This window comes from Zalophus californianus, chromosome 5 (genome assembly GCF_009762305.2).
Source record: "Zalophus californianus isolate mZalCal1 chromosome 5, mZalCal1.pri.v2, whole genome shotgun sequence".
NCBI classification, from domain to species: Eukaryota; Metazoa; Chordata; class Mammalia; order Carnivora; family Otariidae; genus Zalophus; species Zalophus californianus.
This window is the reverse complement of record NC_045599.1, coordinates 42,302,793-42,317,260: the sequence shown is the minus strand read 5'-3', so window position 1 is coordinate 42,317,260 and position 14,468 is coordinate 42,302,793. Positions and strand designations below refer to the sequence as shown.

General features: G+C 37.7%; 1 protein-coding gene across 2 annotated transcripts in view; it reads right to left on the bottom strand.

Annotated features, from left to right (window-relative positions):
• The window catches only part of GPBP1 (GC-rich promoter binding protein 1), a 69,103-nt gene that overhangs the window by 39,724 nt on the left and 14,911 nt on the right, over positions 1-14,468 (bottom strand). The window lies entirely within an intron of this gene.

Sequence of the window (14,468 nt, the reverse complement as noted above, 5' to 3'; positions counted from 1 at the left end):
AAAATTAGGAAACAATCAAAAATTTAAACATGAACAGAACACTAAATAACATTAAGAAATTATTACTCATTTTAGATGTGACAATGATAGTGTGATGGTGGTAAATAAAAGACTGAAGTCTTTACAATTACACTGACGTATCTGGAATCTGTTTTAAAAACCAGATAATGCTAAATGGGGCTAACTGAAAATAGGTTGCACATATGTTTATAAATAATAGTACAAGGGGGTGTGTAAATACTCTTTTCTCTTATATATGTTTGAAAATTTTCACAATGAACAGGTTTGTTGTTTTTTAGTTACAATCATCACAATGAGTACCAAATATTTTAGACACTAGTGCTTTTCTGCATTCTGAATTAACTTTTTGGGAGCCTCTATCAACTGCATCAATAAAAATTTCAAGTTGCCAGCCCAATCTAAACACCAAATTCAGTTTTTCTTTTTTTTTTTTTCAAATAAGGCAGAAGCCAATTGGGCAACTGTACTCATTTCAATACAAAGCTTAAGACTATCACACAATGAAGAAATCAAACTTTCTGTGCACCACAATGTCTGAGTTTACTCATAACAAATGTTTTATATTTACAACTGCAGAATCTCGAAAGTGAAATTTTAAAAAACAAAATCAATACCACTGTTAATCTTCCCTTTTCCAAATTCTTTCAAATATTGTTTCTACGTTTCTATGAGACTACCAACTTGCTAAAATACTTTAAGAAAAATTCTCAAATATTATAAAATATTCTATTTTTACTACCCCAAACCGTAACAAAAGGTTAAGAGTAGGGACGTCTGGGTGGCTCGGTCCGTGAAGTGGCCGCCTTCAGCTCAGGTCATGATCCCAGAGTCCTGGGATTAAGTCCCGCATGGGGCTCCTTGCTCGGCGAGGAGCCTGCTTCTCCCTCTGCCTGTGCTCTCTGTCTCTCTCTGATAAATAAATAAATAAAATCTTTTTAAAGAAAAAAAAAAAAAAAAAGGTTAAGTAAGAGTGGCCAGACACAAGAAATGGATACAAATGGTAACTCACCAGGGTAATGAAAATGTTTAAATGGTATAAGCTTATATGAGCCATGAGCTGAAGGTGGAAAAACCCTGATACAATCTGAGTAACCTGAGACAATCAATGCCAGTAATACATTTATGAAACAAATGTAAGAGTGTACCTACTCAAAATAAACTACAGAAAAATTCAGGCACTCTAAGTTCTAATTCTATTACCATCGTATACTACATTTTGAAGTCTTCAGAAATCAAAATGGAAACTAAAGTGTTTCTGGATGAGTAAAGGATTTTCATTACCTATTCTTACATGAAGCCTCATACTAAGCTGCTTTGTGATGTATATAATAGGATGTTACTTTCCAGTAAGCTTTTGTTGAAAAGTCCTAAAATTACAGTTTCAACTAAATGGGAATGAAAAACTGCTTTTATAGTGTGTACAAAAAAAAAAAATTGCAGAGAATCTGAAATAAATAAAGCTTATCATTTTAAACAATCGTCAAGTGATAACTTATATACTAAAAACAATCCCTAGGAGACAAACCAATTAATATTACCTATTCATTTTTGCAATGTCTTTAGAATTTTTAATTTAAATTTAGTTTTAAAAAATAAAGTATGAATAGTTAATGGCAAAAGTTTTCACGTTCTGAAAAAAGGTAAAGAACACTATCAGCTAATATTAAGGCATTTACACAAGTGAGAAGGAATCATGATAGGGCACCCCAAAATATGCTACTTTAACATAAGAATAGTTTTGAGCTGAAGGCATTTTAATTCTTGCAACTCCTTATCTTTCTAAAAGCAGAGCCTCCAAAAAGAATTTATCAGTCCCCTCCCCTGGAGCAACTCTTCCCTACAGACACACACACAAAATCAGCACCACACCCAGACATTGCCACAAACTTATCATTTCTCCCATCAATTCTCCTAAGGGCCCATTTACCTATCTTTCCAAAAAGTTATCTGTTTTTCCATAAGTGCCCTTCCCCCGCTCTCCATGGAATTAGGTAGAGTTGGCAAATTCTAACCACCCCCGAGTTACTCGGAGGTAGGAGCACACTCTAAATTAAACTTGTTTGTTTTCTCTTGTTAATCTTTCTTTTGTCAGTCTAATTTACAAGGCCCCAAGCCAGGGAACCTAGAAGGATAGAAGAAATTTTACCCCCTTACCTGTATAAAGCCAAATTAAACTTTCAAAAGTGCCACCCTATCAATTTCTTTTAACTACACTTAGTGCCATCCAAATTAATTCTATCTTCCTTTCCCTGTGTAATATTAGGAGCTGAATTGTGCCCCTCCCACATATGTCCAAGTTGCAAGCCCCCCCACGTCTGAATAGAACCATTAACTGGAGATAAAGGCTTAATGAGATTAACTTAAATGAGGTTGTTAGGGTGGGCCCCATTCCAATCCTTTGTCCTTGTAAGGGGAGGAAATTGGGACACATTGAGACACCAAGGCTGCACAGAAAGCGACCATGTGAAGAGGCAGCAAGAGGGTGGCCATATGCAAGCCAAGGAGAGAGGTCTCAGAGGAAACCAACCATGCTGACAACTTGATCTTGGAAGCTGAGCTTCCAAAACTATGACAAAATCAATTTATTTAACCCACTCAGTTTGCAGTATTTTGTTATGGCTTCCCTAGCAAATGTTAAAAGAAATAAAAGGCCCAAAACTGACCTCTCCTAAGCCCTGCATTAACAAACCGAAAGACTTTATACCTAACCTGATTACACTTTAAGACCCTCCCAGAAAAAGGGGCACGTGGGTGGCTCATACGGTTAAGCATCTGCCTTAGGCTCAGGTCATGATCCCAGGGTCCTCCGATCCAGCCCCCTGTCCAGTCTGCTGCTTCTCCTCCTCCCTCTCTGCACCACCCCCCCGCCCCCCTACCATGCACTGTCTCTCTCTCTCAGATAAATACATAAAATATTTTTTTAAAAAATACCCTCGGGGCGCCTGGGTGGCTCAGTTAAGCGTCTGCTTTCGGCTCAGGTCATGATCCCAGGGTCCTGGGATCAAGCCTCGCATCAGGCTCCTCACTCTGCGGGAGGCCTGCTTCTCCCTCTCCCACTCCCACTTCCCCTGCTTGTGTTCCCTCTCTCACTGTGTCTATCTCTGTCAAATGAATAAATAAAATCTTTCAAAAAAATAAATAAAATAAAAATAATAATACCCTCCCAGAAATGAAATCTTAACTGGTCAGTCTGGAATTTCCTGGTCAGCAGTAGTGAGGTAATCACCTGACAGACCCCTTCCACCATTTCCTAATGAAAGATGAGGTAATCCACTTTTTCCTTGTCCCTGGCCCTTTCTGCCTTTAAAAGTCGCCATTTTGTACAGCTCCTTAGAGCTCCTTTCTATTTGACAGAAAGGATGCTGCCCCCATTCATGAAATGTTAAATAAAATCAATTTGATCTTTAAATTTACTCTGATGAATTGTTTTTTAACACAGACTAATACAAACAAGAATATCAGAAATACACTAATCAAAAATGTTTGTATGTATCAAGTGGTATTTACAGGAGACTGGGGGATGCAAATTAGCAGTCCTATTAACGGTAATTCCAGGTTATTAGGAATCTTCCACCAGATTCCATTATACTGTCCGATGGTCCCATATGGACATAAACAATATTTTTAAATGCTGATGGCATGAAAATCCTAACCTATTTACAACCAGTTAATGAACAAATACCTGAAGTCTAAAAACATCAACTGTAAGAAAATTTCTACAGGAAAAACTGATTCTGAAAAAATCCTTATGAAATATTGTACAATTTTAAGTGCATGTGCCTGACTTAAAAACCACTGAATAACTAAAAATCCAAAATAGAGTTCTTCAGATTGAAAAATGCACTCTGGCAAAAAGTACACAAATAGTAAGGTATTTCCTATTTCTTACAATGTTTTTAACTTCTGAACGCACCAAGTTTGTGCCAAATGTTTTCAATGAAAAACTCAAAACTGATTTCATCAGAATGAACACCAAACACTATCTTTATAATGGTTTACATTTCAGATACCAAAAACTTTAAAAATCACAAAGCCCGTCAAAAACATGGGGCGCCTGGGTGGCTCAGTTGGTTAAGCGACTGCCTTCCGCTCAGGTCGTGATCCTGGAGTCCTGGGATCGAGTCCCACATCGGGCTCCCTGATCAGCAGGGAGTCCTGCTTCTCCCTCTGACCCTCTTCCCTCTCGTGCTCTCTCATTCTCTCTCTCAAATAAATAAATAAAATCTTTTAAAAAAATGCAACATCAACAAATAGGTAAGGCATTTTAACTAATTAAGGCAGATTTTTATGAAAGAACAGGCTTCAGAGTCCAGTGGTCCTGGATTCAAATCAACTCAACCAGTTACTAGGCTGGATGACTTTGGCAAGGTAATATCAAACTGTTTCTTCTCTTCACTAAAATTTAGGTGACTACGACTTACCTTCAACTTGGAAACTATTAAAGTTCTAAAAAGACAACTACCCTTTCTTACCAGATTATCTACATACAACCCTTTTTAAAAGTTGGTTTTTCATTTAGCCAAACTGCTCATAATCCTTCATTAATAAGAACCAGAAAATGACTATTCAACTTTAGTTCTCTTGAAAATAAGCCTGTGAAATGCTCCTTTCATATAAGCTTAGTTTAATATATTAATAAACTTCATTTAAAAAGTGGGTCTTCCTCTTCCTGATTCAGGACTAAAGCCATTTATATGAGGAAACACAAGAGGGTTCCAGACTGTGAAAAGTCAGAGTAGGGATGAAAGAGTATCAACACCTGGGAGTGGCCCAGCACAGGATGTCAGTGTCAAAGCAGGGTGAGGAAGGGTCCATGCAGGGACAGCCAGGGATGAGGCACTGAACCCAAAAGAGTGGAGAAGGCATGGGGGGGGGGGGCGGTTAGTGAGAAGCTTCAAGATGCTAGGCCGGCAGAGGTGGGTGTCCACATGTGGGTGGTGGCAGTGGCTACAACAGATGATCAATTATACACAGGCAAAATGAGTAAGTACTGAGAATAAGGAAAGTTAAGTTTCATACTGTCAAAGAACGCAGTAGTAACGCAGAAAGGGTGAAAACTAGAGTGAATTTTGCAGTGTTATATTCTATCAGTACGATTAATGATTAATTCACAATCATATATTAATAACATTAAAATACTTACGTTCACATATACCAAAGTAACATTTGTTTATGTATATGTACCTCTCCCAACTCTGCACTGAGAGGGTGTGAGCACAGACTCTATAATAAATGAGCATACTTAACAGAGTTTTTTTTTTTTTTTTAAGAGTGTGCACACACACAAGCAGGGGGAGCGGCAGGCAGAGGGGGAGAGAGAAGCAGGCTCCCCGCTGAGCAGGGAGCCCGACAAGGGGCTCCACCCCAGGACCCCGGGATCATGACCTGAACCAAAGGCAGACGCTTAACTGACTGAGCCAACCAGGCGCCCTTAGGATCTTGGCTTCTAAAAACAGATTTCCACTAAACAAAAGCAGGGCTTTGAGAAATAGCTGATTCCCAGGGCTGGAGAAAGATGACAAAAATAAGCCTAGAATATTTTATCTTAGCACAAAGGAAATATCCAAATAATGATTATGAAATATCAAAAGGACATAGAAACCAGCTTGAATGGGTTCCCACTGGCCAAATCAGGACAATATGAGCATTAGAAACGAGAAAACACATGTTTAGGCCATTAACACAAAATGGTGAAAGAGGGAACTCCAAGAGCCTACCCACCCCTTCACAAAATCTCAAAGCAAAACTCAAAACAAAACTCAAAGCGGGCGCCTGGGTGGCTCAGATGGTTAAGCATCTGCCTTCGGCTCAGGTCATGATCCCAGGGTCCTGGGATCGAGTCCCGCATCGGGCCTCCTGCTCCTTGGGAGCCTGCTTCTCTCTCTCTCTCTCTCCCTCTCTCTCTCATGAATAAATAAAGAAAATCTTTAAAAAAAAAAAAAAAAAACAAAACTCAAAGCAAAATCTGTCAGAATCAGCTCTGTCAGAACTCTGAAACAAAGGCTTACAGCAATCAAGCACACTAAATCTAGAAAACAGAAACAGAAAACAGAAATGGTAGGAAAGCTTTGTAGCATTTTTACTTGCCCTTGACCCCCATCTCTCCGGGGCACAGTGGAGGTCCCAAAAAGGCAGTGTGGGACCCAGGTCTCTAGTTCTGGAGCCCTGTAGAACTTTTTCTCACAGCATTATGTTTGTCTAAACCTGTCTGGGGCTACCTAAGAAATGACAAGAGGTATTTATTTGCCTTTGTTTTACGTAACATGGAAAGAAAAGCTATTATTTAGCATTTCCTTCCAAATAGTAAGGTGCATGAACCTCCTCTTCCTTGGGACAAAGGTTTATAACTGAGTAAACAACAGCACACCTAAGGCATGGAAAGAAAGGGTGAGAGACAATTTTCTTTGGGAAATTATGACATTACAAAGAACTCCCTTGTAACAGGAGGCTTAGAAAACCACACAAATACCCAGGGCGAGACACATGCTTAAAAAAAAAAAAAACCTGAGAAGACCCTCTACTTTCACCTCAGATTATTCTTTAGAGTCAAAACAGGAAATGAAGACTAAGATAGTTATAAACACTGTGGCTAATCATTGAAGAAATGCCCTGACACAGACCTAATGGGCAAAAATTGGGGGAGTTACTTTTTAACTTTCCTTTATTTCTATTCCTTCTTGGCTCCAGACATGCATCTGCAAACTAGCTGAACACGGCAAAGGTAAAAGTGGCTCTTGTTTGAAGAGCTCTCAGAGCAGCACTATCCACGGACAACAGAAAAAAAACTGCTACTGTATTGCACTGAAATTACTTTAGTAATGAACCTTTAGTAATTCTTATTAAAAGGCTGCAACCTGTCTCAACAGTGCTGTGAGCACTAAGAGCTGGTTCCTTGTTTGACCCATGTGTGAAAAGATCTGTCATCTTTGGACAAGATAACATACTGATCCTAATGATAAACTTTTGTATTTTCTTTATCATGGATTTTTGCACTAATTTTTTAAATTTTACTAAAACATCTGAAAAACCAAAAACAAGAAACACTAAGCTAAGGGACCACAAGCTAAGGGACAGTGACTTCAGAGACTACCCAAAACAAAGAACACAGACTTTATAAAAATAGTCTCAAAAAGTCACTAAACAAACACCCAACTACAAACCCACAGTAAATAACCCTGAGGACTGGGGGGGGGAAACACATTCGGTTCCCATAGTCTCCAAATTACAATATTAAAAATGCTCTATTTTCTACAAAAAATTACAAAGCATTCAAAGAAATATGAAAGTATGGCCTACTAACGGGGGGGAGGGGGGAATGAAAATTACAAAACAGTCTCTCTGATGAAACACAGACATCAACTGTCCTAAATACAAAAAGCTAAAGGAAACAGAGAGCAAGGTCTCAAAAAAACAGAATATCCGTAAAGAGGTTAAGATTTACAGAAAGGAACCAAACATATTCTTGGACCAAAAAGTACAATAACTGAAATGAAAATTTCACTAGACAACTGCAAAGGAAGACCTGAGCCAACAGAAGGAAGAACCAGATTAAGTGTAAGATAGGTCAATTAAAATTATCAGTCTGGAACAGGAAGGAAAAAAAAGAAAACCACAGAGAGTCAAACCTCAATTTTGACCTCCAACTTTCTAGTTAGATTCTTCTTTTAAGCTTATTTTTTGGCTCAGTCGAAAGACCCTGAGGGCAAAGCATACCCAGAAGGGAAGAGAAGCTACCCTCTCAAGCAATAAGGATTATCGTCAGCCAGCAAGACACCTCTGTCAGTGAATGACTCCCAGACAGTGATCGATTTGACCTTCACTGCCTACCTGCATGAACCCAACTCATCTTTGCCACACATTTTCCTTATATAAACCTGGAAGTATTTTCAGCATTTTGGAGACAATCTTTGAGATACTAGTCCACTGTCTTCCTGGTGTTGGCCTCACTGAAATAAATTCCTTTCTTGTTTCACCACTACTCTTATCTCTGCCTTTGGATTCTGTCAGCAGCGAGTGGGCGAACCTAGTCTGTTTGGGACCCCCCGAGACAGGTGCTCTTGCACCTCTGCTCCCCAGCTACAAAAAGACCTGTGGGACACCATCAAGAATACCAACATACACATAGTGGAAGTATATAACATACACATACTACCTATTAAAATTCCAACATTCTTTTTTGCACAGAGAAGTCATTCTCAAAATCATTTGCAACTGCAAGGGATCTCCAACATCCAAAATAAAATTGAGAAGAATAGAGTTACAAGATTCACATTTCTGTGTTTCAAAACTTATTACAAGGCTACAAAAATAAAACCGCAATGGCCTAAGGACAGATACATAAACCAATGGGATGGAACTGAGAGTCCAGAAATAAAAGTCATACATGTATGGCGGCCAGTTAATTTTTTACCAAAGCACTAAGACCATTTAATGGGGGACAGAATGGTCTTTTCAACAAATGGTGCCAAGAAAGATGGATATTCGATGGACTCCAATTCACACAATATACAAAAATAAACTCAAAATGGATGAAAGACCTAACTATAAAAACTAAAACTACAAAGCTATCCGAAGAAAACATGGAGGTAAAGCTTCATGATCTTGGATTTGGCGATAGATTTTTATATAGACAAACAACAATAGAAAAAAAGGCATTCATAAAAATATGAAACTTCCGTGGCAAAGGGTATTATCTAGAAAGTGAAAAGACAGATAAATGAATGAATGAAAAGAATGTGATAAAGTATTTGCAAATCATATCCTGATAAGGGTCTAGAGCACTGTGAACTGTGTAAGACTGATGAATCACAGACCTGTACCTCTGAAACAAATAATACATTATAGTTTTAAAAAAAGACAGTAGGAAGGGAAAAATGAAGTGGGGGAAATCGGAGGGGGAGATGAACCATGAGAGACTATGGACTCTGAGAAACAAACTGAGGGTTCTAGAGGGGAGGGGGGTGGGGGATGGGTTAGCCTGGTGATGGGTATTAAAGAGGGCACGTACTGAATGGAGAACTGGGTGTTATACGCAAACAATGAATCATGGAACACTACATCAAAAACTAATGATGTTGGGCGCCTGGTTGGCTCAGTCGGTTAAGCGTCTGCCTTCAGCTCAAGTCATGATCCCAGCGTCCTGGGATCTAGTCCCACATCAGGCTCCCTGCTCAGCGGGGAGCCTGCTTCTCCCCCTGCCCATTCCCCTGCTTGTGCTTTCTCTCTCAAATAAAATCTTTAAAAAAAAAAACTAATGATGTAATGTATGGTGATTAACATAATAAAATTAAAAAAAAAAAGAATACATAAAGAACTCTTTCAACTCAACAACAAAGACAAAACATCCCAATTTTAAAATGGGCAAAGGACTTGAAAGACATCCCCCCATTAAAGAAAAAAAATAGTATCAAGTATTGATGAAAATATGGGAGTAACTGGTACCCTTGTATATTGTTACTGGGAAGGTAAATTGGTGCAAACACTGCAGAAAAGTTCAGTAACTCCTTAAAAAGTTAAATATATACCATATGACCCAGCAATACTATAAATATATATATTTATATATATATATGGATATGGATATACCCAGAAGTAAAAATGGGTATTCAAGTATTTGCACACCAGTGTTCAATACCAGATCTATTCACAGCAGCCAAGAGGAGGAAGTATCCCAAATGTCCATCAATACATCAATGAATAAAACAAAAATGTGGTGTATGTACACATATATTCATTATAAAGGAATGGTAAAGAATTAACCTCAAAAACATGCTAAGTGAAAGAAGGCAGACCAAAGGTCACATATTGCACAATTCCAGTTATATGAAATATCCATGAGTAAATCCAAAGAGATGAAAAGCAGACTGGTGGTTGCCAAGGATTGCAGGGAGGGAGGAATGAGGAATACTGCTAAATGGATACAGATTTTTCTTTTTGGGTGACAAAAATATTCTGGAATTTAATAAAGGTGGTTTTACACCAGTGTGAATGTACTAAATACCACTGAATTGTAGGCTTTAAAATGGTTAACTTCATGTAATGTGACTTTGATTTCAATAAGAGTGCTGTACTACAACCCCTTGAATAAAACACCATCAATCCAGATATAAATGCATACACTGAAAAATTAAAAAAGGTTATTTACACAATTTTAAGTACCTCTTACCCCCCCAAAATAAAAACAAAACCACTTATTACAATTTTGCAGTGAAATAGCCAGGTAAATAGCCTGGGAAATCTTTAATGAACAGATCAAAGTGAACATCATCAGTTATAGAACAAACTGAAATCGTGTGCCAAAACAGAATGCAATGACCGAAGATAGAACTGCTTTACTTCTGTAATATTCTAGTCAAAAATGCATAACCCAAAGAAGCACTGTCTGAACGTGAGAAATGCCAACTAGAGAGACATTATACCACAATAACTGGCCCATGATCTTCACGCATCAGGATATAAAAGGAAAATCATTTTTAAAAAATGGTAAGTCTGTGACACATGCTAATCCTAAATCTTCTGTGAGTCACATTTTAACTTTTAAAAACTATACTATGACATTTTGTTCCACTGAATTTTGTTTTCATTGCTGTAATACCATAATGAAACTCTATTAATATTTAGGAGACACCTATTAACAACTAGGTGATTTACAGACTTTCCTAATAAAAAGTAAAAGAGGCCCCTCCCCTCTAGATTCTGATTCCACAGGTCTTAAGTAGGACCTACAATTCCTTTTTTAAACCAGATTTAAAGTGATGATCATCAGGAAAGGATGGTAAATACTGCAATAAACATCAAGAATAAAACCCCTGGGCGCCTGGGTGGTTCAGTCGTTAAGCATCTGCCTTAGGCTCAGGTCATGATCCCAGGGTCCTGGGATCGAGTCCCACATCCGGCTCCCTGCTCAACAGGAAGTCTGCTTCTCCCTCTCCCACTCCCCCTGCTTGGGTTCCTGCTCTCACTGTCTCTGTCAAATAAATAAAATCTTTAAAAAAAAAATAAATAAATAAAACCCCTACCTAAGGAACATGGCCTCTAAAGGAAAATATTCTATAGCTTGACTATTTTTTACATTGGACCATGAAACAATGTCCAGTAGCTTGTTATCAATATACTTAAAATTATAGATTAGACAAATATAACAGAACATTAATAAATTTCACAAGAACAAGAAATCTAGAATATTACAAATCCATCCTTTAAAAAGTTTCATCTTAATGTTTCCTTTAACCTGGAATTTTCTTAGACCCTTTCCTCCTCAGTTTACCCTTTTGTTAAAATATTTAATTATTTAAGTGCAAGCGCAAACAGGGGGAAGGGCAGAGGGAGAGATTCAAAAGGGGACTCCCTGCGGAGCCTGAAGAGGGGCTTGATCCCAGGGCCCTAAGATCATGACCTGAACCAAAATCGAGTGGGATGCTTAACCGACTGAGTCACCCAGGCGCCCCCTCAGTTTACCTATTAAATTTGTTCAAAACCTGTCCATGCTTTGCTCACCAGAAAAAAAAAAATGTTAGAGAACTGTGACTGTTAAATTGTTACATACAAAAATTGCTGCTCCAAAAAGAATTTTAAGGAGAAAAAAAGCATTACTGGAAACAGGATGCTTCTAATTCTCAAGTTTCTAGACTACTAAAGGTAAAATATACAAGGTAAACTCAAGAGCTGTGAAACTTAAAATGAACTTCAAAAGACTTAATTTTCACTACTAAAAAATATAAACCCTACTCTATAAACAAATTTTTACGCATTGAGCTTTTCTTTCCTCATAAAACTGAAGTAGGTTAAGTCACCCTGAAATTTTGTCTAATTCAGCTATGAGACACTTTTTCTCATAAGGGTTGGTAACGGTACATTTTAATTAAGAATTATACTGCAAACAAGCTGGACTCAACTGGAATAAAACTGAATTCAAATAAACTCATTTACTCAATAGCCAATGTGGTCAAAGTGCTAAACAGCGGAAGATACTTAAAGGCTCAAGAGGGTAGTCCCCCTAGAACATTCTAATAGTTAACAAATAATTGTTTAAAAAAAAAAGTGCACCCTCAAAACCATTATCAGAAAAGTTGAAGTATAAGCAAATTATCTGAAGTATTTACCATGAGAAAAATACCAAAGTTATAAGGGTTCAAATGAGGTAAACAGATACACTTTTAAAAAAAAGAACAAAAGAGGGTGCGCCTGGGTGGCTCAGTTGGTTAAGCGACTGCCTTCAGCTCAGGTCATGATCCTGGAGTCCTGGGATCGAGTCCCACGTGGGGCTCCCTGCTCAGCGGGGAGTCTGCTTCTCCCTCTGACCCTCTTCCCTCTCGTGCTATCTCTCATTCTCTCTCTCTCAAATAAATAAAATCTTTAAAAAAAAAAAAAAAGAACAAAAGATATACCGGGATCAGCTTAAACATGTTCTCTGAAAAAGGGGCAGATTCACAAGAGATTAAGTAATTTACCCCTAACCTACACAGCCAGTAATGACAAGACCTGGACAGTAAGAACCCTAGATCCTTCTGCCTCAAAAGCCATGCTCTTTTGTTCACTATCAGTATCTCTCAAGTGATCCCACACAAATTACTGAAAGTTAACTCGTTCTCCTGCTCTGCCCTGCTCCCACCTCCAAACCCCACCACCACCCCAAATATATTTCACCCCAAATACATTTCAGAAAGTAACTTATCTTCAAGTTTCATTTTACTTTATAAACTTATGAAAATTCTCCTTCCCATAAAGAACCATTTCTGATATATTTGTTTGCCGAACGACATAATTCATCAATAAACATTTATGGAGCAGTTACTCTAAACCAGCACTTTAAACAATATTCTCCTCCATATTCTCCTCCACAGGAATGCATACTATTATGAAGGAACAGAGGGAAGAAGAAAGTGAAGAAGGCAGCAAGATTAGCTCATTTTTCCTGATACCAGAAGTGGCAATTACAGGTTTAAAAAAAAAAGTGCAATTAATGGTAAGGCTTATCCTCAAACTACCAAAATGTGAAATGCAGCAGACTAAATTATGATAATATCAAATTAATTCCATAATTGGTTACGTTGTGCTGAAACTCCACATTAGATTTACAAAGAACAGTAGAAATCCTGAATTTGAGGACCGAAAGGGATGGAAAATTACTGACAAAAGTTAACTGTGAGAAAGAGAAACTGTGGGAAAAATTTTTATAATCTTTATAAAGACCTTTGTAAGATCTTAGGAAGGTCTTTCTAAGTATGACACACAAAACAGAAATGATAAAAAAGTATTTACATATTCAATTATAAGCATAAACACAAAAAGCATTCTACATGACAAAATTCACGACCAAGATCAAAGAAAACAACATGGGGGAAATACTTGTCACAAATAGCACATACAAAGAGTTGACTTCCCTTCATACATCAAATGTTCCTACAAATCAAGAGAAAAAAGAACTTAAAAGATGAAGGAAAAATATAAAGAGCTGACAGAAAAGGGTCTTATCTATGAAATATTTTCATTCTAATTCAAAAGAAAAAGGCAAAATGCCCAAAAAAGTCTGATACCACATTAGTGCTGGAACTGTTAAGTTGGTATACCTCTATGGAGAGCAATTTAGCATAGCTCTCAAAATTACACTCAGAGATTCCACTTAGAAGAATGTACCCCAGGGATGCCTTCAGCTCAGGTCATGATCCCGTTAAGCACCTGCCTTCGGCTCAGGTCATGATCCCAGGGTCCTAGAATCGAGTCCCACATCAGACTCCTTGATCAGCGGGGAGCCTGCTTCTCCCTCTGCCTGCCACTCCCCCCTGTGTGTGCTAGCCTCTCTCTGACAAATAAGCAAACAAAATCTCTTTAAAAAAAATGTACAAATGTACCCCACATTTACAAGGATGCTAGCATTGTTCCTAACAGTAAAAAAAAAAAAAAAACAATGCACACAGCAAAAGAGATCTAGTTAAGTAGACATTAAGCCACCAATATAAAAATAGGGTAGCTTTACATATATAAATATGGAATAACCTTCCAAAATATTTCCTTAAGTAAAAAAGCTGTAGAGCAAGGTGGACCTCAAGTTACCACTTATATTAAAAAGAATATAATGTGCTTATATACACATAAGGTCTCTCCAGAAAAATACATAACTAAGAGTGGTTTCTTCAGATAAGAACTACAGCTGGGAAACAGGCATGAGGGGGTGACTATTTTCTAAAAACCCTTGTACTTTTTGTAATTTGCACTAGGTACATGTATTCAAAGTAATTTTAAATTCTCTTTACTCTGACTTAACTTTACCATTTCTTAAATCCTCTAACTTTAACATTACCCATCTTTTTCTGAAGTAAGCCTAAAAGGCAGCATCCAAAGAGCAGCAAACAAGCTTCAACAAATGAATTTAAAAATGAGCCTAACACTTTGAATTAGTCATTTCACAAACAGTTCAGAGACAGGATCCTTGATATGAAATGAAAGAA